This window comes from Odocoileus virginianus, chromosome 1 (genome assembly GCF_023699985.2).
Source record: "Odocoileus virginianus isolate 20LAN1187 ecotype Illinois chromosome 1, Ovbor_1.2, whole genome shotgun sequence".
NCBI lineage: Eukaryota > Metazoa > Chordata > Mammalia > Artiodactyla > Cervidae > Odocoileus > Odocoileus virginianus.
In genome coordinates, this window is record NC_069674.1 from 17,723,946 (window position 1) to 17,751,234 (window position 27,289).

A 27,289-nucleotide genomic window follows, 5' to 3' on the forward strand; every position below is an offset into this window, starting at 1 on the left:
GTAGGAGTTGATTTGTGTGTGTCATATCTAAGACACTCTTGCCTAACCCAAGGTCACAAAAATGTACTCTATTTTCATTATTTTTATTGTCTTGACTACTTTAGTTTACTAGCACATGTTGAAATTGTAAAGAATAAATTTTTCAAATGTGCTTCATTTTCTAATATTGTTTTGGCTATTCTAAACCCTCTTGAAATTCCACAAGAATTTTAAAATTACCTTGTCAACTTCTGCCAAAAGAAGTTTTTATAAAAAGACATCTGGAATTTTGATAGAGATTATTTTGAAGCAGTAGGTCAATTTGGAGAGTTTTGCTATCTTAACAATATTAAGTCTTCTGATCCATGACTATGGGCTATCTTCCCAATTACTAAGGTCTTCATTTATCTCAACTATGTTTTACAGTTTTCATAGTACAAATTTTGCACTTTGGTCAAATTTATTTCTGAGTGTTTTGGTAGTTTTGATCTTACTGTAATGGATTATTTTCTTAACTTTATCTCAGATTTTTCATTGCTAGTGTCGAAATACAATTTTTGATATGTATTGGCTTTGTGTCCTGCAACCTTGCTTAACTCATTTATTAGATATAATCGTTTTTCTCAGGATTTTCTATATATAGATCATGTCACCTCTAAACAGACAGTTTTACATCTTTTACATCTGGATATCTTTTTTTTTTTTTCCGTGTCAGAACTTCTCATACAATATTGAATAGAAGGGGAACCTTGTGTTGTTGCTGATCTTAGGGAGAAAACATTCAGTTTTTCACCATTAAGTCTACACATGGTTTTCCATAAATACAAACACGATGTGTTTTTATCAGCTTGAGGGCATTCCCTTGTATTCTTTCTTTGTTAAGTGTTTATTGTGAAGGGATGTTGGACTTAGTCAAATGCTTTTTCTGTGTTTTCTCAGATGATCATGTGTGTTTTGTGTATTTCATTGATTTTATAAGGTGTACTATCAATACACATTATCAAGCTGACTTTTTAGATGTTAATCAAGTTTTGCTAATCTGAAACAAATCTCATTCAGTCATGATGTGGTTAGATTTTTATAACCACATTTATTTTACTTTTAAACCACCATTTTTTATCAGAGAAATGCAAATCAAAACCACAATGAGGTACCATTACACGCCAGTCAGGATGGCTGCTATCCAAAAGTCTACAAGCAATAAATGCTGGAGAGGGTGTGGAGAAAAGGGAACCCTCTTACACTGTTGGTGGGAATGCAAATTAGTACAGCCACTATGGAAAACAGTGTGGAGATTTCTTAAAAAGCTGGAAATAGAACTGCCATATGACCCAGCAATACCACTTCTAGGCATACACACTGAGGAAACCAGATCCGAAAGAGACACGTGCACCCCAGTGTTCATCGCAGCACTGTTTATAATAGCCAGGACATGGAAGCAACCCAGTGCCCATCAGCAGACGAATGGATGAGGAAGCTGTGGTACATATACAGCATGGAATATTACTCAGCCATTAAAAAGAATTCATTTGAATCAGTTCTAATGAGATGGATGAAACTGGAGCCCATTATACAGAGTGAAGTAAGCCAGAAAGATAAAGACCATTACAGTATACTAACACATATATATGGAATTTAGAAAGATGGTAACGATAACCCTATATGCAAAAAAAGAAAAAGAGACTCAGATGTATAGAACAGACTTGTGGACTCTGTGGGAGAAGGCGAGGGTGGGATGTTTCAAGAGAACAGCATGGAAACATGTATATCTAGGGTGAAACAGATCACCAGCCCAGGTTGGATGCATGAGACAAGTGCTCGGGCCTGGTGCACTGGGGAGACCCAGAGGGATAGGGCAGAGAGGGAGGTGGGAGGGGGGACCGGGATGGGGAATACATGTAAATCCATGGCTAATTCATTTCAGTGTATGACAAAAACCACTGCAATGTTGTAAAGTAATTAGCCTCCAACTAATAAAAATAAATGAAAAAAAAATTAAAAAAAAAACCCACCATTTTTATATGTAGTTAGATTCAGTTCCTAGTATACTTGGATAATTATTACATCTATATTCATAATAGATATTAGTCCATAGTTTTCTTGTGATGTCCCTGCCTGGTTTTGGTGTCCGGATAATACTGATCTCATAGAAAAGGTTGGACAGTATTCTCTCTACTTCTGTTTTTCTCAAAGTTGGCACAGAATTGGTGTGAATTGTCCTTCCTTTTAAACACTGGTAGAATTCACCAGTGAGACCATCTGGGCCTGATTTTCTCTGTGGGGAGTTTTAAATCTACTAATTCAATCTCTTTACTTCTATTTCTTTTAGAGTCATTTTCGTTAGTTTGTGTTTCTAGGATTTTGTCCTTTTTACCTATGTTAACTATTATAACTTGTTAACATACAATTGTTCAGTGTATTCTTTTATAGTGTTTTTTACTTCTGCAATATCAAAATGTAAACTTTAAAGTAGCCTATCATTTTTATGGTTATTATTATTACTATTATTTTACTGAATGAAACCTACATAGAACACCAACATATAAAATTGATAAGGAGAGAGCTCCCCTAAAATTTCAGCAGCTCGATCTCCTCGTCCTCTGTGGGAGCTTCTGAGGCAACACTGAAAGAACCTGATGATACCACAGAAAACAATCTGGAAGTTTTGTATGTAGGGCTAAGCATTATGTTTTTTGTTCGCTTCTGATCGATTTACTGAATTTTAGGTGTATCCAGTATACTCTTGTTTAGGGATCTGAATGTCTGGACTTGGAATGTATTTTTCAGTCACTTCTCTGAAAGTGAAAATTAAAGCAAAACATTTAAGTAGTTAAGCCAAAAAAAAAAAAACAAAAAAAAAAAACCACAAACCCAGTCTTCAAAGGATCAGGTTAAGGAGGTAAGACAGGTCTGCAAAGCAAAAGGGGAAAAAAAAAAAACCAGGAGTATCCAGGAGTGTACAACATTATAGGGAAGTAGGAAGTAATTTCAAAAAGATCTTTGGATTTAGTACAACATGGTGCTTTGAATGATCTACGATCAACTGTCACTAATCGTAATTATCTGTCCCTTCAGGATGTACCTCACTCAGCCTCCTCTCTGATGGTACCCAAAGGCACCATCATAACTCCAGGAGATTCATGCCATTTCTGTTTGCTGCCTTAAGCTTCTCCCGCAGCTTTGATGCTTAGAGCTTGCCACTTTAGGAATCAAAATCTTTATCACTTAACTGCTATACTTAGTGCATTATCTCTCCCTGGGTTTCAGCTGTTCCTGCTGTGCATTTGCTGGAACAAAAATTCCTTTCTGTCTTTGTGCCCAAAGTAGTTCAACTGAATTGAAAGCTAAAGTATTGTCACTTCCCAACACACTTAAATTCTCTTATCAGAAAAGACACAGTTTTGAATTTCCTATTTGTTATTTATACCAATAAGGCAATTCTTGTGACTGAATATTCTGTTAAATCTCAAGACTTCTGCAGATAAAATAAAGTCGAAATATTGAATAAAGGCCTTTCTGGACACTATTTTTTTAATTGTGTAACCAATAATAATTTAGTTGAAGAAATAATATATTAGCCCCCCCCCAAAAAAAGGTGTTTCTCCTAGAAAAGTGTTTCTCAAATTTAGTATGTGAACAAACCAGCCGAGATCCTATTAAAATGCAGATTATGATTAAGAAGTTCTGGGGCCTAAGCCTCTTAATTTCTAACTAGATCCTAGCCAAAGGTGAAACACAGTAAGATCCTTTTGGAAATTTTATTGGAAATTACAGTCCTAAAGTTAAAGGTGATATAAAGAAAGCAACTAGCAAATAATCTAAAGAATTTTAATTACTGAATTAATAATGCCTCTTCTCACTTAAAATGCATTTCAGACTCTTAACATACATTTAATATACAATTTTCAAGTATGGCTAGTGCAAAAAAGAATAGGAAACAGGAATATTACATAAAAATTCAAATCAGCTCAAACAAACAGGTTGCAGCCAGAGTAGCAGACAAGGAGGAAAGGTGCAGTGATTTGAGAACCTGACTAATCCCAAGAATCTTCCAGATTGATCAAATAAAGTTCTTTGATTAGCTGCAACATTCAGTTCTGTCACTGAATGTTGGGAGTTACTGTTTATTTGCTGAATAAAATGACAAATAAATAGTGACTCCTACCAAATAAATTAATGCAAAATATGAAACAGATAGTTCAGAAAACCTATAAACCAGGTAGTCTACAGTTATATTCCTTTAAATCTATGGTATAAGAGCAGAAATAACTTTTAAGAAATTAAAATTTGGCTAGATTATCACTCCCACAGATGCCCATTTGCTATCATAAACCTTTGTTTCTTTGTTCTGTTTTTCATATGTAGCATATACTGAGCTTTCTCCTAAAATACAATTTGACAATCTCTGTCATTTATTGGAACATTCAGTCCATTTACATTTAATGCAATGACTAAGAGATTTGCTATTAATTTTCCCATGTAATATGATTATTATTTATTCTTGTTTGTGGTTTCTTCTTTATCCTCTTTCTTTTCACTACTTACTTAATGAGTATTTCATTATTCTGTATTTGTCTTTGTTAACTTGTAGGTTCATTACCTCTGTCTAATGAGCAATCTTTTTTTAAGACGCATCCATCTCTTTATTTTTTTGGCTGTGGTGGGTCTTTGTTGCTGCACACGGGCTTTCTCTAGTTCCTGTTAGTGGGGGCTACTGTCTAACTGCAGTGCACAGTCTTCTCATTGTGGTGGCCTCCCTTACTGAGGACACACAGGCTCTAGGCACGCAAGCTTCAGCAGCAGTGGCCCGAGGGCTCTAGAGCGTGGGCTCAGTAGTTGCGGCGCACTGGCTTGACTGCTTTGCATCATGTGGGATCTTCCCAGACCAGAGATTGAACTGGTGTCCTCGGCATTGCAAGATGGATTCTTAACCACTGGACCACAAGGGGAGCCCCAGTAGTCTTTTTATCTCAGTAAACAGACACATATATTTCTACTGTTTGAAAGCAAAATACTAAATATTCCACTCGTCTTCAACTTATTCTGTTCTTCCGTTCCACAATTATTTACCTTCTCCATGGGTACCTTTCTTTCCTTTATGATTCAGGGATTCCTTGTTCAATTATCTCCCATCCACTTGGAAGCTCTGGTCTGAGAGATATTAAGTCTCAAAATGGCAAAAAGGAGAGAGGAAATAAAAGAGTGGTCAAAAGTGGGACTCCTTCCTCTTCCCAGGGCCTGAATTTCCTGAAGGAACCTGGAACCTAAGAGAGGTGAGACCCCTCGAGCCTGGCAGAGGTGAGGAGGTGGCTATTCATATGTCGTTGTTTCTTCCAGCTCTTTGTGCTAGCAGTGAAAACATGGGTGGGATAAGGCAGGACAAATAAATTCCTTCTCCGGTAAACAGCTGTCTCAAAAATTAAGAGGCAAAATATACATTTCCCCAGGCTCTATTCAGAAAAACTATTGTGTCTCTGGAAGCACAGAGAGAGTTCCTATGGTTTTAATTTGGTTCCAAATTAAGAAGTTTCCAGGCTTAGAACTCTTTTCCACAGTGCCTGCACCAATTTACATTTTACCAATAGAGTGCATCGGTGTTTTCTATCCTCCACATCCTCACCAATACTTGTTATATGCTCCTGAATTTTTGATAGTAACCATTCTTAAAGGTATGAGGTGATATCTCAGTGTGATTTATTTTCATCTCAATAAAGCTCAAAAAATGAGCAAGTTGGGCTTAATTCAATTAGCAAATTTGAAGCTGTTTCCACAGAACAAGTTGGTAGTGGAAAAATGGTAAAATTACTAAAGACTTTACCTCTATTGCAGAAGGAAACGGCAACCCACTCCAGTATTCTTGCCTGGAGAATTCCATGGACAGAGGAGCCTGGTGGGTAGTGGTCCATGGAGTCGCAAAGAGTTGGAAATGACTGAGCACACAGCACTCTACCTCTAGCTGATCCTGGAAGACACTACACTGTGATATAGTAAACATAGTTTTGTTCTTTTTCTGGCCCCCAGCACAAGAATTCTAAAAACCTTGGAATTTTCTAAGTGATATAGGTGATAGAAGCATCTTTTGTCCTAAAGAGGCAATGCTTGGTGGGTCCCTAGATATTTTCAGGCTGGAGGTTGGTACCCAGAAAGATCAATGAGTAGAAGCCCCACTCCCCAAATTCCAGAGAAAAGAGAGGGACCAGAAATTGAGTTAGTATTTGATCATGCCTATGTGATGAAACCGCCATTAACAACTCTAAAAGGCAGAGTAAAAGAAGTTCTGGGTTGATGAGCGCACGCCAGGAGGGCAGCATACTTCAACTCTATGGGCACAGAAGCTTCTGTGCTTGGGATTCTTCTGCACCTCATCCTATGTACCTCTTCATCTGGCTGTTCATTGTTGATGGTAGGTAAACCTCTGAGTTCTGTGTAACTATAGCAAATTATTGAACCTGTGGAAAGGGTCATGGGAACTCTGATTTATAGCCAGCTCAGAAGGACAGCAGGTCAGGGACTTGAGACTGGCTTCTTAAGGGAAAGGAAATCTTGTGACACTAAGCACTTAACCTGTGGGGTCTACACTAACTCTGGGTAGTTAGTATCAGGTTTGATTTGACTTATAGGACACTCATTTGGTATCTGGAGAGTTGGAGAATTGGTTGGTGTGGCAATTTAACATTTAGTGTTACAAGTGTTAGGAGTAAAATCAGTTCATAAAAAAGAAAAAGATATGCTTCACCTCACCCTGTATACCAGGTAAACAACAGAATCTAAGAGGAAGAGGAGCTCCTTTCCTTGCGGTCCTGGATCAGACATAGCTAAGAACCAACATAAATGTTTACAGTGCTTTACTCCCTTAAGAAATACATCCGCATACATCTGTATTTCATCCTCATAGCAGCCCTTTGAGATAGGTGCTATTTTTATTTCCATCCCCATCTCAAGTTACATAATCTTATTCTCAGAGGTTAAATGCTTTACCCCTGAAAAAGAAGTCAATAAATGGTTTAGCTGGCATTCAAGCTAAATATCTCATTCAAAGTCATGGGCTCTTTCCAATGTATAACACTGTCAACAATGGTATAGCTGCAGCTCCTTTGCTATACAGCCTTGAAATCATGAGTGAATTTTTCTCTGAAGAATATTTACTAAATAATCTCATTTAGAAAGAAAGAGCAGCTGGAATAGCTGCACTGCTAACTCAGTCAATCAGTTTCATTATTTGCAATGAATACAAGTAAAGTGGGTGAATATTAGGAACATTGTTTTCTCTGATGTTTTGAAGAATTATGAAGCATGTGATCATGCTCCAGGATCAACATAGTATGGGATATGCAAGTCACCCTCAACATTGAGAAAATAATCACTACCAGCTATTGAGTATCTACGCTTTCCAGTCTCTAAGCTAGATATTTTACATATTTTCTTTACTTTAAAATCCAGCAAAGATATTACTCTCCTCAACCTAATCTTTGGAACCATAAAGCTTAGAGTAAATAGACTGCCCAAGATCACACAGACAGCAAACTGGGATTTGACCCCAGGTTTATTAACAATTAGAACAACTGAGGGGCTTCCCTGGTGGCTCAGATGGTAAAAAAAGAACCTGCCTGCAATGCAGGAGACCCTGATTCAATCCCAGGGTTGGGAAGATCCCCTGGAAAAGACAGTGGCTACCCACTCCAGTAGGCTTTCCTAGAGAATTCCATGCAGCCCACGGGGTCGCAAAGAGTTGGACAGGACTGAGCAACTAACACACACACACACACACACACACACACACACACAGCAACTGAGAGGAACTTTTTCTTTCTCCTCCTCCTTTTTCTTCCTTGGCTAAGGTTTTCTTGTTCTTACACATTTGTTTCTCCCTTTCCTGATCTGTTCTGTGGTATAAGCTTCTGCCTACTGACACCATAGAACAGGAAAGTTTTGTTTTTGGGTAAAGATCTGCAACACAAAACATAAACTCTGATTTCCACTTAGAAAAATAGAAATTCTTTGTACCACAGACACTGGAGCATATCAGAGAAATCTTACAACATTTATAATTCTGTTTTCAGAGTCTATATCATGAGTCTAACTTCTAGGATTAACCACCTTAAAGTAAGTTCCTGTGACATTGTGAAATTCTTTGCACAGAATTTAAGAATTTCCACTCTATTTCTTGTATTTAAATGTTCTACTAGTGATGAGAATGACAATGAGGGTGTACCTGAGTCCTCTGAGAAACACAACTCTACTGATCCTGTTTCCATGCTGACTTCAAATAGCTTGTCACTTCAGTGAAAACATTATTTTGCAAATGCTGTCTATAGCTGAGGCATTACAGGGTTACTTATTCTATAATTTGTATATTCTGATGTAGCTATTTCCTGTAGGCCTTAATGCTCCTTTGTGGAGTCTTTAAGAATATAATTTCCTCAATAATTTTTATCTTCATTTTTTAAGCTGTATTATCAACAAGTAGTAATGATGATCACTTTTGGTGCTAAAAAACCTTAGCATTTAAAACACTGTAACATCCACCCCCCACCCCCCACCCCATTGCCTGCAACATGCACCCATGCACATGAAGAAACTGAGGTTTGGAGAAGTTCAACGACTTGTCCAAGGTCCTATACAGTCACACAGCACACCTGAGATTGTAACCCAGGTGTTTTGGCTCCTGGTCCAAAGCACTTTCTGGTACACCACTTATTCCTCTGTCTGAGTTACAGGTAAAATAAAACAATAAGAATAAAAATAGCAACTATTTATGTGCTTACAGTGTATGTAATCACTATTTAAGAGCTTTACACAATGCAGTTATTTAATCCTCACTACCAACACCATAAAATGGACTGTGCAGTATCTGTCCCAATTATTATTCTCATTTTGCAGATGAAGTAGTTGATAAACTTCCTCAAGATTGAACATTATATGCCTGAAAAGAGCCAAAATTTGAACTCACACTTTCTAACATCAGAAACTGCCCTCCTGTTACACTACTAGCATATTCAAAGGTATGAACCAATTAGTGACTTTAAGGCAAACAGAAAATGTGTATTGCTGTCACTTGGATGGAAGAGACTACAGCGGCAAGGGGATCCACTGAATTTGCTAGCTTAGGAGGCATGGCTTGGTTTTCTAAGTTTATCCCTGGGTATAAATAGAATTTCATCAATTACGTCTCCATACATCTGACAGCTGCAGCAGGAACACCATCAGGAGGGATGGCAAAAGCTATAACCGCCTTGTTCCTGGATGCTCTCAGCAGAGTACAGACCAAAGTCTGCAGAGGAATGGAGGCAGATACAACAGACTCCTGGGACTTAATTCTTCTCCACAAATAGCTAAGCTTTTTCATACCATCCATTCCCATCACCTCCTTTGGAAACTTTCATGCGAAAACTTTCATAAGCAATTTGAACCCCATGGTCTCAGTTAGGAGACATGTGATGATGGGGCTCTTTCTTTAACTTATTTACCTTAACAGCTAGTTAGAAAAACTCAAATGTGCCAAGTCCAGTGTCTGACAGCTATAAAGCCAGGCTTATGTGATGGGATAGGGGCTTCCCTGATGGCTCAGATAGTAAAGCATCTGCTTGCAATGCAGGAGACGCAGTTTTTATCCTTGGGTGGGGAAGATCCCCTGGAGAGGGGAAGAGCTACCCACTCTAGTATTCTGGCCTGGAGAATCCCACGAAGAGAGGAGACTGGTGGGTTACAGTCCATGGGTCACAAAGAGTCTGACACGACTGAGCGACTGACACTTACTTGTGTGATGGGATAGAAAGCATGAATTCTCACATTGGGACACCTACTGCACAGCAATCCACGCCAGACACTGGCACCGAAGTGTGTATGACTTTACCTGTCCATGAACAGAGGTCCACTCCTGCCTGACACTGAGTTGTGCTCAAAAACATACATGAATAAATTAAAGTTGGGTTGTAAGTAGGGGTTAGAACAACCAGATCAAAGCCCAGAATCAGAATTTTAAAACAGCAGACAATCTCCTCCCAAAAGGCAAATAGAAAGTGTAACTCTATCTGGCAGCAAGCAGCAGTATGGAGGAAGTCAGAAAAGGTTTTCAGTCACGATAAGGAAATATTCAATGTCAGGCACATAATCAAGAGAGGAAAAGGAGATGCAAGGAGCCAAAGACAAGGACACCTGCGAGTGAAGCAACAGCTGCCTTATCTTTTTCTCTAAACATTCTTGCATATTTTTGCAGCTACAGGAAAGGCCAATGACTTGTTTCCCAACATCCAGTCAATGGAGGAATCCTGCCATACTTAGGAGATGCTAGAGAATCATAAAAGACTACATCTCAAAACACCCCTATTTCCTATCATGGATCTATACTAACAATAAATTTTTTTTTGAAGCTGTTTATGCTTTCAGATTATTCCACTTTGGGGAAAAAATGAGAACCATCAATTAATGTACTCACTGGAAAGTTAAATCTTGTTTTACTTATCACTTAATTGTTCTGTGACCTTGAGCATTATTACAAAAGCATATCAAATCTTAAATTCCTCTAAGTAACATGGAGCTAATAACAAATGAGGAGTTAGACACAATTTATAAATAGCACATAGTTCAGCTAAGATAAAGACCTGAATTTTTATTTGATCAGAAACCCAACATGATGCAGCTATGAAAAGGCCTACATAAACATAGACTTCATGAATAAAAGCATGGAGTTCAGATCATGAGAAATAGTAGTCTTACTGTAGTCTTCATTTCTTAGAACATGTCTGGAGAGTTATGTTGCATACAGCCTGTCACATTTTAAGATGAACATTAACAAATACCTGTGTATTAGTTACCTGAAGGAAGGGATCATGTCTTAAGTATCTTTCTATCCTTTATAGTTTCACACACAATACTTTATATTTAACAAAAGCTTGATCAATGATGGCCGGATGAGTGAGCAAGTGATCATGAAACCATGATAGAGTAGGTAAAATTACAGAAGCTTGTTTTAGAGAAGAATAATTGAAATTTTAATACTTTTCCTCAAATACTCTGTTACTCCAGAAAGTAGAACTCCAGAAAAGATAGATGGAATCTATGGAAAACGAAATTGGCTTTCTGCAAAATGGAGTTTCATAACAATTAGAGTTGTTTGCACCATGACATGGGCAGAAGTGAAACTGCATTGGAAGTGTCAAGCACAGTGTGAGTGACCAAGTTGGAGTTGGCTGAAGGGATTTCCACATCATGTGGGGAGTCTGCTGATACAACTGATGGGTTAATTCCATCAATCACTCTATGATGTTATGATAACTGATCCCAACATGTAAAAGTAATTGCCAACCTAGAGCCTCTTGCTAGAGTATCACTGGGGCACAATTCCAAAAGATCTTAGAAATATATGTGTACACACCACACACCAACACTGTTTTCCCTTAGGAACCTTGTATTCAGGTTAACAGATGGGAAATTATTTGTAACCTACCTATCTATTTGTAGGAGATGAAAATTTAAAAAAAAATGCAATTCCTTTTATTTTGTTTCTTAAATGATGAAAGCCTTTTTTTTTTTAGTAAAAAACAAACAAAAAACAACAATAGAGAGTTGCTTGCAACACTAGTGAAAATATCACTAGGATGCATGGTATATGCATATGCTCATTGAGATATTGGCACATAGGTCATACCATGTGGCTTTGGGGGTTCCTTAATGCAATGCAAGTCTCTTTGTGTTGAATCTGTATTCGTGAGTGGCTTTCTAAGAAGCCACTTATCTCTCAGAGCCTAACTTTGGCTCAAAGAGGGTAAACAGCAGATTAGATTGAAACAACTCATCAGTTGCTTGACTGACAAGGTATTTTCACCCCTAACTCATCCAATCAGTTTGGGCAGACACAGCAAGGAACACATGCTTGAGACAGGTTGAAGAGTTTACAGTCTATGTCACAACCACAGTGATCACAATAACTCAAAATATGTCTTTGAAATTTCACACCTTTACTGATCACAGTAGAAAGAAAATGGTAACCTTCTTGAGTGTTCTTTTAATCATTTGTGACCTCTGTTTTTGTTAGAAGCGTTAGTTACTTTCCCTGTGGTTGCCAGATGTGTGGGTAGATCTCTGAAAGGAAACATCTTAGATAAAACCTAGCATCATCTTTGCAATAATGAACTTAAAACCCTCTGCTCTACTAAACTTACAAAATGCTATTGTGATTATAATTTATTTAAAGGTTAATATTTTCCATGCATTTAATATATGGCATTTCATTTAATCACTTAATCATACATTATTCCTTCTATGCATATCATATTATAACCTCCATTCAACAAATAACGTAAGTTGAGGCTCAGAGGATTTGGAAAGTGTTTGAGAGTCACTGTTTCTCATCCTTTTGTAAAGGGTATTTTTTCTAAAATGTCAAACAAACAAACAATCCCCAAACGGCCTTCCGTCAAGCTCTATACCTCAACATAAAATACAAGCAGAGAAGAAACAACAATTCAACATACAGGGTCTGTCTTTGGTAATAAGAATGAGATGACAGTAAAACTCTTAATTTTTGAAGAGGGAGGGAGTCAAGCTTTGCATACCAGAGGAATGACGTCAAAACCAACAGTTGAAAGATGAATTGCTATTATCCAAACCTGTCTGACTGTGTGGATCACAAACTGTGGAAAATTCTGAAAGAGATGGGAATACCAGACCACCTGACCTGCCTCTTGAGAAACATGTATGCAGGTCAGGAAGCAACAGTTAGAACCGGACACGGAACAACAGACTGGTTCCAAATAGGAAAAGCAGTATGTCAAGGCTGTATATTGTCACCCTGCAGAGTACATATAAGTACAACTTATATACAGAGTACATTATGAGAAATGCTGGGTTGGAAGAAGCACAAGCTGGAATCAAGATTGCTGGGAGAAATATCAATAACCTCAGATATGCAGATGACACCACCCTTATGGCAGAAAGTGAAGGAGAACTAAAGAGCCTCTTGATGAAAGTTAAAGGGGAGAGTTAAAAAGTTGGCTTAAAGCTCAACATTCAGAAAACTGAGATCATGGCATCTGGTCCCATCACCTCATGGGAAATAGATGGGGAAACAGTGGAAACACTGGCTGACTTCATTTTTCTGGGCTCCAAAATCACTGCAGATGGTGATTGCAGCCATGAAATTAAAAGATGCTTACTCCTTGGAAGGAAAGTTATGACCAACCTAGATAGCATATTAAAAAGCAGAGACATTACTTTACCAACAAAGGTCCGTCTAGTCAAGGATATGGTTTTTCCAGTGGTCATGTATGGATGTGAGAGTTGGACTATAAAGAAAGCTGAGTGCTGAAGAATTGATGCTTTTGAACTGTGCGGTTGGAGAAGATTTTTGAGAGTCCCTTGGACTGCAAGGAGATCCAACCAGTCCATCCTAAAGGAGGTCAGTCCTGGGTGTTCATTGGAAGGACAGATGTTGAAGCTGAAACTCCAATGCTTTGGCCACCTGATGCGAAGAGCTGACTCATCTGAAAAGACCCTGATGCTGGGAAAGATTGAGGTCAGGAAGAGAAGAGGACGACAGAGGATGAGATGGTTGGATGGCATCACCAACTCAATGGACATGTGTTTGGGTGGACTCCGGGAGTTGGTGATGGACAGGGAGGCCTGGCGTCCTGTGGTTCATGGGGTCGCAAAGAGTCGGACACGACTGAGCAACTGAACTGAACTGAAACCTCTCAGAGGGAGTAACAGGGAGTAGGCAGGATACAGAGAAAGGCCAGATCATGATGGCCATAGAGCTCATCAAGGGCAGGAATGCAAAGGAATTGTAGATGGAGAGTGTTGGCAGATGGAGAGAGGGTGGAAAGACCTAAACTGGAATAAATCGTCATGGAGAATATCCCACAGGATGCTAAGTGTTACTCAAAGGAGTCTTGACTTTTTTGCTAAAACATATAAGAAGAACATCTTTAAATTAGTGGACAGATTTGCACTGTCAAGTAGTCACACTCATTAGTATGTGAAGAAGAGCAGGACCAGAGAGGTAGCTGAGTTTTTTGTTTTTTTTTTTTTAAATACGTCTATAATAATCTAGAGGAAATACGACGTGGCACTGAACTAAGGTAGTGGCCTTGCCACATGCAGACATACTTGAAACAATTGTTTGTGAGGTAGAAATCAGGGTATCTTTCTGATGAGACATGCTACAGGAAAGAAAGCAGACATCAAAGTTGTTGCCTAAGCCGAAGAGGTTTAGGAACGAATAGAACAAGTAGCGCTGGTCTGGAAACAAGACCCTTGAGGATCTCCAAGGGCCGGTGGAGGCTGGAGTGGATTCTAGTGACCCCAAATTTCATGGAGGGGACATTTCCAAAACACAACTTGGAGGTCAGAATATAGCATCGGAGAAGGCCGACTTGCTTTTACTAGAAAAAGGAATTTTCTGAATGGGTGACGAGGAGGCAGTGGGAAAAGTTATTTGAAGTAATAACAAAGTATTGAAGGGATGGGTTGTGGAATTTAAACCACACAAGAGCGAAGGGAGCTGACAATATGATTAAGTTAGAGGGGCAACATTGCTGAAGGCCTTTACAATATTGAGGAGTGCATGTAACTGAAATAAGAGCTCTAGGGATAAGTTGTAGAAAGTGAGTTGAATGTTTGAATTCAGAATTTAAAGAAGTCATGGGCCAGTTTCAGATGATGACAGTCTTCTGGGTAACTGTATGGATGAAGGCAAACTTCATTAGAGATGATGAGCAGGCACTGATAGACTGTCACAGATGGACATGAAAGTCATCCAGGATGTCAGAAAGACTTGAGGTGGAGGTAAAGACTGTGAGCCAGGTGTGAAAGCATCCTTAAAGGAAGACAGGATGCCCCAGGGTTGGAGTTAAGATGTTAGTTAAGATCAGGAGGTTTTCAGGGAAGGAGCTGTGTGGAAAGAAATTTGTTCATGAAAAAAAAGAGAAGTGTGGAGGAGATGGTGGAAAGTTTTGTCAGAAGTGGGCAGACGAGAGGTTTGTGTGCGGGAAGAGGAAGCACCAACGCCATGAGTTTAAGGGCACAAGCAAAGCTGGGTCAGGAAGGGGTATTCCAGCTTGGGCTTTGAGAAGCAATGACAGCGATCTACAGTGTGGTGGGTTTAAGGGGACTGTATTTTTTTTTCCCAAATGATTAATACACAAATACAACTTATGCATGCTCAGGGTTTAGGGTATGATGGGAATGTGATCTAGTCTATTTGAGGGCAAAAGGCAAGAGGGCAGCAGGTTCTGGAGAGCAGTGTGTACCCCAGAAATGTTCTAAGCTGAAGTTCTGAAATGCTATGGAGAGCTTTACAGATGTGGTCAGTATGGATTTACAATATGGAGAGGATGAGCTCCACTTACCAAAGTGATTATGAATGCACTATATCCTCAAGTTCTACAAATGGATGTGAAATCTCATTTAAGTCCAAAGTCTTTGTCACCTGCAAGCGCTGGTGGTCAACCATTTAATCACCTTGCTTTCTCCCCCAATTTATTTTACTAATAACTACAAAAAGAATAAGGGGTTTGCAGGTGGTGCCAGTGGTAAAGAAACTGCCTGTCAATGCAGGAGATGGTAAGAGATGTAGCTTCAATCCCTGGGTTGTTAAGACACCCTGGAGGAAGGCATGGCAACCCACCCCAGTATTCTTGCCTGGAGAATTCCCATGGGCAGAGGAGCCTGGTAGGCTACAGTCCATAATGTCGCACAGAGTTGGACTCCATGGCTGAAGTGACTTAGCATGCACTCACATAAAAAGAAGAAACTGAGGCACAGAAGGTTTCAGTATCTTACATAAGGGTACACAATTACTTAGCTTAAAGTATATATTGCTGGCAGCAAGAACTGACAGATCAGTTCAGTTCAGTCACGTCTGACTCTTTGTGACCCCATGAACTGCAGCACACCAGGCTTCCCTGTCCATCACCAACTCCCAGAGTCTACTCAAATTCATGTCCATTGAGCCAGTGATACCATCCAACAAACTCATCCCCTTTTGTTCCCTTCTCTTCTTGTCCTCAATCCTTCCCACCATCAGAGTCAGTTTTTCACATCAGTTGGCCACATCAGGTGGCCAAAGTATTGGAGCTTCAGCTTCAGCATCAGTCCTTCCAATGAATATTCAGGGCTGATTTCCTTTAGGATGGACCGGTTGGATCTCCTTGCTGTTCAAGGGACTCTCAAGAGTCTTCTCCAACACCAAAGTTCAAAAGCATCTTGAATGTACTCTGCATATAAGTTAAATAATCAAGGTGACAATATACAGCCTTGACGTACTCCTTTCCCTATTTGGAACCAGTCTGTTGTTCCATGTCCAGTTCTAATTGTCACTTCCTGACCTGCATACAGATTTCTCAAAAGGCAGGTCAGGTGGTCTGGTATTCCCATCTCTTTCAGAATTTTCCAGTTTGTTGTGATTTACACAGTCTAAGGCTTTGGCATAGTCAATAAAGCAGAAATCGATGTTTTTCTGGAACTCTCTTACTTTTTCAATGATCCAATGGATATTGACAATTTGATCTCTGGCTCCTCTGCTTTTTCTAAATCCAGCTCGAGCATCTGGAAGTCCACAGTTCATGTACTGCTAAAGCCTGGCTTGGAGAATTTTGAGCATTTCTTTACTTGGGTGAGATGAGTGCAACTGTGTAGTAGTTTGAGCATTCTTTGGCATTGCCTATCTTTGGGATTGGAATGAAAACTGACCTTTTCCAGTCCTGTGGCCACCGCTGAGTTTTCCAAATTTGCTGGTGTATTGAGTGCAGCACTTTACAGCATCATCTTTTAGGATTTGAAATATCTCAATTGGAATTCCATCACCTCCACTAGGTTTGTTTGTAGTGATGGTTTCTAAGGCCCACTTGACTTTGCATTCCAGGATGTCTGACTCTAGGTGAGTGATCATACTATTGTGATTATTTGGGTCGTGAAGATCTTTTTTGTACAGTTCTTCTGTGTATTCTTGCCACTTCTTAATATCTTCTGCTTCTGTTAGGTCCATACCATTTCTGTCCTTTATTGAGCCCATCTTTGCATGAAATATTCCCTTGGTATCTCTAATTTTCTTGAAGAGATCCCTAGTCTTTCCCATTCTATTGTTTTCTTCTATTTCTTTGCACTGATCACTGAGGAAAGCTTTCTTATCTCTCCTTGCTATTCTTTGGAACTCTGCATTCAAATGGGTACATTTTCCCTTTTCTCCTTTGCTTTTCACTTCTCTTCTTTACTCAGCTATTTGTAAGGCCTCCTCAGACAGCCATTTTGCTTTTTTGCATTTCTTTCTCTTGGGGATGGTCTTGATCCCTGTCTCCTGTACAATGTCACGAACCTCGTCCATAGTTCTTCAGGCATTCTGACTATCAGATGTAATCCCTTGAATCTATTTCTCACTTACACTGTATAACCATAAAGGATTTGATTTAGGTCATACCTGAATGGTCTAGTGGTTTTCCCTAGATTCTTCAATTTAAGTCTGAATTTGGCAATAAGGAGTTCATGATCTGAGCCACAGTCAGATCCCAGTCTTGTTTTTGCTGACTGTATAGAGCTTCTCCATCTTTGGCTGCAAAGAATATAATCAATCTGATTTCGGTATTGACCATTTGGTGATGTCTATATGTAGAGTGTTCTCTTGTGTTGTTGGAAGAGGGTGTTTGCTATGACCAGACCTGAGTGGCAACTGCACGGTGCTGGAGCAGCTGTGAAGAGATATCCCATTTCCAGGGGCAAAGGAGAAGCCCCGGCAAGATGGTATGAGGCGCAAATTCATGTTTAGAATCAAACCCCATTCCCGCCAGAGACACTCAGAGAGCTCAAACAAACCTTATGCGCACCAAGACCCAGGGACCCCACAGATACTGCGACAGAACTGTGTTTGAGCGTCTCCTGTGGAGGTACGGGTCAGCAGTGGACTGCCACGGCGCAGGGGCTCTGGGTGCAGCAGACCTGGGCATGGCATAAGCCCTCTTGGAGGTCATCATTAACCCTACCATAGAGCTGCCAGAACTTACACAGGACTGGGAAGTAGACTCTTGGAGGGCACAAACAGGACCGTGTGCACCAGGACCCAGGAGAAAGGAGCAGGGGTTCCACAAGAGACTGACCCAGACTTGCCGGGGAGTGTCCAGGAGTCTCTGGCAGAGGCGTGGGTCGTGGTGGCCTGCTGCAGGGTTGGGGGCACAGAGTGTAGCAGTGCATGCCTGGGATCTTTTGGAGGAGGTCACCATTATCTTCATTACCTCCACCACAGTTTGGCCCCAGGTAAATAGCAAGGAGGGAACACAGCTCCACCCATCAACAGAAAACTGGATTAAAGATTTGCTGAGCATGCCCCGCCTATCAGAACAAGACCCAGTTGCCCCCTCAGTCAGTCTCTGCCATCTGGAAGCTTCCATAAGCCTCTTAGCCTTCTCCATCAGAGGGCAGATAGACCGAAAACCACAATCACAGAAAACGAACCAATCTGATTACATGGACCACAGCCTTGTCTAACTCAATGAAACTGTGAGCCATGCTGTGTAGGGCCACACAAGATGTTCAGGTCATGGAGGAGAGTTCTGACAAAATGTGGTCCACTGGAGAAGGGAATGGCAAACCACTTCAGTAGTCTTGCCTTGAGAACCCCATGAACAGTATGAAAAGGCAAAAAGATAGGACACTGAAAGATGAACTCCCCAGGTCTCTAGGTGCCCAACATGCTACTGGAGATCAGTGGAGAAATAACTCCAGAAAGGATGAAGAGACAGAGTCAAAGCAAAAACAACACCCAGTGTGGATGTGACTGGGGATGGAAGTAAAGTCCAATGCTTTAAAGAGCAATATTGCACAGGAACCTGGAATGTTAGGTCCATGAATCAAGGCAAATTGGAAGTGGTCAAACAGGAGATGGCAAGAGTGAATGTTTGTATTTTAGGAATCAGCGAACTAAAATGGACTGGAATGGGTGAATTTAACTCAGATGACCATTATATCTACTACCGTGGGCAAGAATTCCTTAGAAGAAATGGAGTAGCCATCATAGTCAACAAAAGAGTCTGAAATGCAGTCCTTGGATGCAATCTCAAAAATGACAGAATGATCTCTGTTCATTTCCAAGGCAAACCATTCAATACCACAGTAATCCAAGCCTATGCCCCAACCAGTAACACTGAAGAAGCTGAAGCTGAATGGTTCTATGAAGACCTACAAGACCTTCTAGAACTAACACCCCCAAAAGATGTTCTTTTCATTATAGGGTACTGGAATGCAAAAGTAGGAAGTCAAGAAACACCTGGAGTAACAGGTAAATTTGGCCTTGGAGTACAGAATGAAGCAGGGAAAGGCTAACAGAGTTTTGCCAAGAGAACCCACTGGTCATAGCAAACACCCTTTTCCAAGAACTGACAAGGGCTTGATAAAATGGGAAAAGATGAGAAAATTCAAAAAAATCAGTCACGAAATACACAACTCTCAGAATAGTTGGGGTTATTTACTTAGGGGCAAAATGCCCTGCATCTCTGAATCCCCTGGAAGCTTCACTGCATTGATTTTACTGATCCTATAAGCATATATAAAGTATTAGGAAACCCAGGTATTGAGGAACTGAGGAATATAAAAAAGACAAGTAAGTCACCAGGAGTCTAATATCCAGACAATAAGTAACTGAAAGATTGATGACTTCCATGACTGAAGTATACATAGGACACCATATGGCTGAAAGGGCTAAAGTAATAAGAGTGGAAGAAGACAAAGGGTCGGGATAAGTTTAGTACATGAGATGAAACAAAACAGGATCATGAAAGCTGAGTGATCACCGGCTAGAAACAGAGAGGGGTTTCTGGAAAAGTGGAGTGTCAATGGCAACTCTACGGGTCATTGAAGGAACTGTGTATTGTTTCACAGGGTTACAGAAATTAAGGGTAAGGAGAGAGAACAAACTGAAGTGGTAAGAAGAGACAAAGCATCTTGAATCTATAATAATCCTGTCTCAAAGTTTTAAATCTAAAGGCATATACTCCCATTGTTTGGAAATTCAGTTTACAGAAACATCTGTTTAGCCCAGTAATGCTGGACAAATGACTGTTTTCATATGGTGCTTTGAACTGAGGACAGGCAAACTAAAGTGTTACGACATGTCGTAGGGGTCTTCAGAGGTTGTCCATTCAACATAATATGGAGGAAATGGCCAACTGCTTTATGCAGTTGCATTTTAGAAATTTATGCATTGCACTTTAGAAATACTAGCTGCACAAAAATCATAAATGTTCATTGCACAGGAAAAGTATCTGAACCGTTCATAATAGCTATTTCTCCAGATACACCCAGATTCCCACTTCATAAGAAGCCATTCAGCATGGTTTTCTCATATTCATATATAATTATGCAATGACATCAGGTGACCTCAGTGTGTGGCTCTCCCTAGGAGGAATCACCACCAATGAAACACTATCCATCACAGGAGAAGCAGTGGCAATGAAGGGGGCTGTGAGTATTGCTAAGACATGTTTCCCATGGTATCAGCTTTAAGTAGTGAGTATCCCCCTGACAGGAATGAAGCACAGGGTCATGAAGTTCCCACAGAAAGGTAAATCACTGGATTGCTGGAAATTTAAAACACCAGCCTTGAGAATCAGCCCTCTCACTGACAATGCCAAAACTCAGCTCAGGGACGTCCTTGGAGGCCCAGTGGTTAGGAATTCCTGCCTTCCGTTGCAGGGGCCGTGGGCTCAATCCCTGGTTGGGGATCTCAGTTTCCTTGGATGCTGCGTGGCACAGTCAAAAAATCAATTTAAGTAAGCACCTTTAATAAAAACTTGCTTTAGGGGAAGATATTCATCACATGATTATAGACCCAACTTTATAAGCATGAAAATTTAAAGAAAACAACAGTGAGATTGATGACTATGGGGGTATAAATTCTAAAAGGTAGTACATACATTTTGGAATTTCAGTAGAATCTTAAAACCTAATAACAACATTTTATTGCTTTTTATTATTAAAAAAATGAAACAAAACACAGTCAGTAGCAGTTTTTAGGTCAAAATTGTATCAAATATCTATATTACACAGACAGCATAATGCATGAGCTGAAGTAGCGAATTTCAACTTTCTGTCTCTCCTGAGGTGTTAGCAATTATCATTTAATTCATTTGCTCATAAAGCCTTCCAAGACACTGAAGGACATAAAGCTTTAAGGTGAACAGTGCCCAGCATCAGTGGTTTATAATTAGACTGGAAAGACAAGGCGTTTTATTCCCCAAGTACATGTTGGGTCTTTCTGTTTCCTGTTTCCTTCAATCACTTTCCCCATTTCTCAAAAGCTTGTTCTGATACTTTCTCAGTATAAATCACAGGCATTCTAAAACAAAAACTTCATATGTTACATGTCCACTTCTAGTGAAGTTTCAAGTTGATCGCTTCTGCTCTGTGATGTGTTATGCACTACGTAGGTTATGCACATATTCAGGACTCCAGGAGAAGATTCCAGAATGTCCACATCCAATATGACTCCACTTGTCTCTTTTTGGCTGGATCTCACCTACTCCCTAAGACTAATAACCCTGATCTTATTGGCTAATTTAGCTATTATGAGGGGAGTGAGTGAGTGAAAGTTGCTCAGTTGTGTCCGACTCTTTGCGACCCTATGGACTGTACTCCATGGAATTCTCTGGGCCAGGACACTGGAGTGGGTAGCCTTTCCCTTCTCCAGACAATCTTCTCAATCCAGGGATCAAACCCAGGTCTCCCACGTTGAAGGAGGATTCTGTATCAGCTGAGCCACAAGAGAAGCCCAAGAATACAGGAAGCCGGTAGCCTATCCCTTCTCCAGGGGACCTTTCCAACCCAGGAATTGAACCAGGGTCTCCTGCACTGCAGGCAGATTTTTAACCAACTGAGCTACGAGGGAAGCCCTATTATGAGGGGAGAAAGGTTCTAAATGGGAAAATGGGATGGAGAAACAAATTTTAATCCCATATTGCAGCTTTTCCTAGGCTCTCCGTGTATTTTCTAGGAAGATAGTAACACTGATTCACAATTGGTATTTATGATTAAGATTTTACATTGACTCCGGTGCAAGCTATCAGCAATTTACTGCCCAAGCTTCTTTACCTCACTCTCCTTGTGAAGAGCTTCCCAAGTAGCACTAGTGGTAAAGAACCTGCCTGCCAGTGCAGAAGATGTAAGAGACATGAGTTCAATCTCTGGGTTGGGAAGAACCCTTGGAGGAGGGCATGGCAATCCACTCCAGTGTGCTGGCCTGGAGAATCCCATAGACAGAGGAACCTGGCAGGTATAGTCCGTAGGGTCACACAGAGTCAGACGTGACTGAAGCAACTTAGCATGCATGTGCGTTCCTTGTGAAAGGTAGTAACTTGTGCAAAAAAAGCTCTGAGGATTTGATAATGCAGAGTAGAACCAGAGAGGACATAACCAACTAATCTCCAAAGACCCTTTATGGCTCTGAGCCTGTGGACAGCCAGAAGCCAGTCTCTCCTTTCAATGGGGCAAGCAGTAATATTAGGTTGGTGCAAGAGTAACTGCAGTTTTGCACTGTTGAACTTTGCTGTTTGATATTAAAATACATTCTTAAATGTGGCTATGTTAAACATCATTTTAATGCACGTTTCTCATTTTATTTTATTTTTTTTGCAAATGACTTATTATTTGTTGTTTATTTTATACTTATTTTAAACTAGGGAAATGATGTTAGACAAAAAGAAAATCTGAGCAATTTTCTTATTCAAGTTCCAAATTGGTCATAAAGCAGTGGAGACAACTGGCCCAGGAACTGCTAATGGAGGCACAGTGCAGTGATGGTTCAAGAAGTTTTGCAAAGGAAATGAGAGCCTTGAAGAAGAGGAGAGCAGTGGCTGGCCAGTGAAAGTTGACAATGACCAATTTAGAGGATCATCAAAGCTGATCCTTTTACAACTACATGAGAAGTTGCCCAAGAAGTCAACGTTGACCATTCTATGGTCATTTGGCATTTAAAGCTAACTGGAAAGGTGAAAGAGTGGGTGCCTCATGAGCTGACTAAATTAAAAAAAAAATCATCATTTTGAAGTGCCATCTCTTATTCTATGCAACAACAGTGAACCATTTCTCGGTCAGATTGTGACATGCGATGAAAAGTGGATTTTATACAACTAGCAACAAACAGCTCAGTGGTTGGACTGAGAAGATGCTCCAAAGTATTTCCCAAAGCTAAACTTGCACCAACAAAAGGTCATGGTCACTGTTCGGTGGTCTGCTGCTGGCCTGTTCCACTACAGCTTTCTGAATCCTGGTGAAAACATTATATCTGAGAAGTATGCTCAGCAACTGATGAGATGCACCAAAAACTGCAATGCTTGCAGCTTGCATTGGTCAACAGAAAGGGCCCAACTCTTCTCCACAACAACACCTGACTGCACAACCAAAACTTCAAAAGTTGAATGAATTGGGCTATGAAGATTTGCCTCAGCTGCTGTATTTACCCGACCCTTTGCCAAATGACTACTGCTTCTCCAAGCATCTCAACAACTGATTGCAGGGCAAATGCTTCCATAACCAGCAGGAGGCAGAAAATGCTTCCCAAGAGTTTGTCAAATCCTGAAGCACGGAATTTTACACTACAGGAATAAACAAACTTATTTCTCATTGGCACAAATGTGTTGCTTGTAAGGGTTCCTATTTTGATCAGTAAAGATGCGTGTGAGCCTAGTTATAACTATCTAAAATTCACAGTCTGAAATTGCACTTATGTTTGCACCAACTTAATATGTTCTCACATTATTATGAAACTATAGGAGGCAAAGAGATGCATAAAGTTGATTATTCACAAATTATTTTTCCTTACCAGGTCACAGGATAAGATAAGGAAATTAGTAATATGGTGACTGATGCTGAATAGAGAAAAGATCTGAACACTCAAGGCAGGAAAAGAGGAGAAAAGGGATGCAAGAAAAGAGGGGGACAAGCTGATGGTGAGTGGACAAACACATAAAATGTACAAAGGAAAGCAAAGAAAACAGGAAAAGTTAAAAATAGTGTGATACAGTTGTATGTAGAAGTTATCAAGTATTCTTTTAAAATTCATAATGTACTTCTTTCTGAAAAGGCCTTGGTGAGGTTTTACAATAAATTAAAGACATATTATAGAACCATCAATACAAGGATCAAAAGAATAGGAGTCATAAAAACAGAGGTAGAAATGATACCCAGGAAATCTGTGATAAAGAAAATTTCTAAAATGGAAATCTCTCAAATTGAGTTTATGAGAGCTAAAGAAACTACACACATGTACGCACATATTTACTGCAGTGGAGGGGGACAATACAATGAAATTCCAGTTTTCCTTAATCCTCAACTGCAATAGGAATCCAGATTTTATGTCTTTATATAAAGATCCTTATATAATGAAATAAATATAATACAGTAAATGGTATCATCAGTGGTTGTTTACAAAAACACAGACACATTATATGCTGTAATGTTAAAAGTGAGGAAAATCTTAAAAAAATGAACATCTAAGGAAAAAGCAGATAAATAACAAGGGGGAAAAGTGAGGAAAAGATAAACATTAAAGTGGAATGTGTGGAGACAGGATAAATAGAAAAATAAAAGAAAATATGAGAACTCAAAATGTTACAATACCTACTTAAAGAAAAGAACAGAAAGGAAATAACTATAAATCAAATCTTTAGATGATACTCTTTAAATATTTGAAAAGAAGCTTCTTTCAATGAAGTCCAGGAGAGATCCATTAGAGAGTGAATGAATGCTTATCTATAAAGAATTGTAGAATGTCTAAAATGAGGATTAGAAAACAGATGAAGAAACATAAGCAAAAGACTAACAAAATGTGTTCTTATTTTTGTTTATTATTCTAAGCTAAAATTTCATTTCAAAGTGATGCAGCTGCTTCTCCAATTGCAGTGCTAAAGAAGGCAAATCAGATTTAATTTATGTGTTTACGCCACTCCCAATAATAATAATTCTGATATGAAAACTGAGACGGCAATTATAGAGATGGTCTAAGAGGAAAATCAGAACAACAATCCTCCTAATTAAAGGCACCTATTGCAGATTAAATAGTGAAAATAATATAGCAATGTTTCCTTAAATAAGGCCTATACCTCATTGATTACATCATCCACTACCCTATTTTTTAAAATTTCATTATTCAATTAATTCAACAACTATGCAAAAGAACCTACAACAGGTCAGGTTTGGAGGATGGACAGAACTCATACAAAGATGAATATGACATAGTCATTAGAATATAGCTAACTCTTCCTAGCTTCTAAGTAAGCAAATGTGATTTTCCAATACATGTTTCAGATTATCTCATGGGACTGAAAAAGAAAGGGTATTTCTTCTTTCCAAAATATCTCCTGATTTGGAAATCATAATTGTGCTTGCCTCATTTTCTATTGTTTGGTATCATGCTGTACTGAATTCACTGAGGCTAGTCATTGGTAGTGTGGACAAGAATTCTGTCACAAAGAATAATAGTAGGCATTTCTCTGTCTGCCTACTTCCTTGAGCTCCTGAGAATTTTGCATAATTTTCTCTCTCAGTTTATCAATTGTGACCAGCATTTGGAACTTGTTGACATATGTGGATCTAAAGAAGAAATTCCAGTTAACAGTTATGAGATTCCCAATCTCCCTACTAAAAGCAAACAAACAAACAAATATATTCCAGTCCTTCAAAAGTCTTTTGAGTTTCTAAAAAAATATACATATGTGACACCAAATGCAATCAATATACCCAAATTACTGATCACTTCAATTTAAAATCTATCATTCAATTCAGGGAAGGTAAATTAGTCATGTCAAAGATTCATTATAGTCTCAGCGCTTGAAAATTGAACAGACTTTTCTCAGTGAATTATTCAGTAAATTAATCTTACGGTGTGCATGCATAGCCTTAATTAAGTAATCCCATTGAACCTAAGATTCATAATGCATGGATGTACTTTGTGACTTTAAGCAAGTAATGTAACTTTTCGAAGGCATTTCTCCTTGTATTCTGCTTTCCCTAAACTATAAAAAGGAGCCTTGCAATAGCTACACATCTCTTTTCCCAAATATGACTCTTTTCTCTCCAAGTGGATTTCTTAGAGGAATGATGTGAGCATTGTAGTAGAAGCCTGTAAGTTAATTAATGATCTTGCTAACACAAAAGATCTGTAAGTCATGCTATGGATTGCATGGATATTTTGGTGGATGTATCAACCAATCCCTCCCTCTAGTCCACTAAGATATCACATAGGAGCTTAATTTTTTCTGTTCTGAAAAGAAATAGATGGTTCTCTAAAAAGAACTAAAAGTACCCGGGGACTTAATCTTCCACTCACCTAGCAGAGTCTGCTTCATTACAATAACAAATGTTTAACTGTAACTTACAGTTTACTCAAAACCTGTTATTTGCATTATCTCTTCTGTTACCCTGCACCAGTGCTGTATGGGAGATAAGGTAAGTTTTAATATTCCTATTTTACAAATAAGGAAACTGAGGCTCAAAAGCCCACTGCTTATTAAAGCCATCTAACACATTATCCAGGGGATGCTTGAATCAGCAAACACCGCGTTCCTGCTCCTGTATAATTCCGCCTCTTCTTTCTGTGCGTTACTGGCGTTTATTCTGATTCCTTCCATGAGCTGCTCCAGGTGCAGGTCATGATGCTCCTACATGATTCTACTTTCAGACATGGAAGAAGTGAAGTCATTTCCAGGTGGGGACACAATGTAAAAGCCTTCTAGCACCCTTCAAAGAGCCCTGCTCCGCCTTTCTGAAACAAGCAGACTGACAGTGTTTATTCTTTTACTAACCACTATAATATGCAGTAACGAATAAAAGCTGTAATTGTTTTTCCCCCGAATATAACCTTTTCTTAGATGCTGTTTTATGAATCCTTTGCAATCAGCTGGAAGGTAGATGAGTCTGAGGTTGCCACTTCAGTGATTGCATAATCAGTTGAGAAAAATTGCATGAACCAGGAGTGAGACTAACAATTGGTACAATAATGAAATGAAATAAAAGGAAGCAGAGGTAAGCAATTCCAAGTGTATTTTTGGAATCCTGGTGCCAGATAAGGGATTGAGCTAGGCATAAGAGGAAAGAAGTTCAAGTCATGTTTCACTTGTTTGTGTGATCTGCCACAATGTCACTATTTTTTCATTCCATACATCAAAATGGCACTGAAAGACCAGGTAATGAATGGACAGCAGGGCCTACTGCGCTACCAATCCAGAGAGAAACAGTTCCTGTATTTTGACATGAGTTTTGAGAAATAAGCCTAAAGTGGGTATTATGCTATATTTCAAAAAGAAAGGCATTTGTAATCCGATTCCCAGATCTG

The 27,289-nt window shown here is 39.4% G+C and overlaps 1 protein-coding gene across 1 annotated transcript in view; it reads right to left on the reverse strand.

Annotated features, from left to right (window-relative positions):
• Window positions 1–27,289, reverse strand: part of CHRM2 (cholinergic receptor muscarinic 2) — a 161,533-nt gene that overhangs the window by 86,068 nt on the left and 48,176 nt on the right. The window lies entirely within an intron of this gene.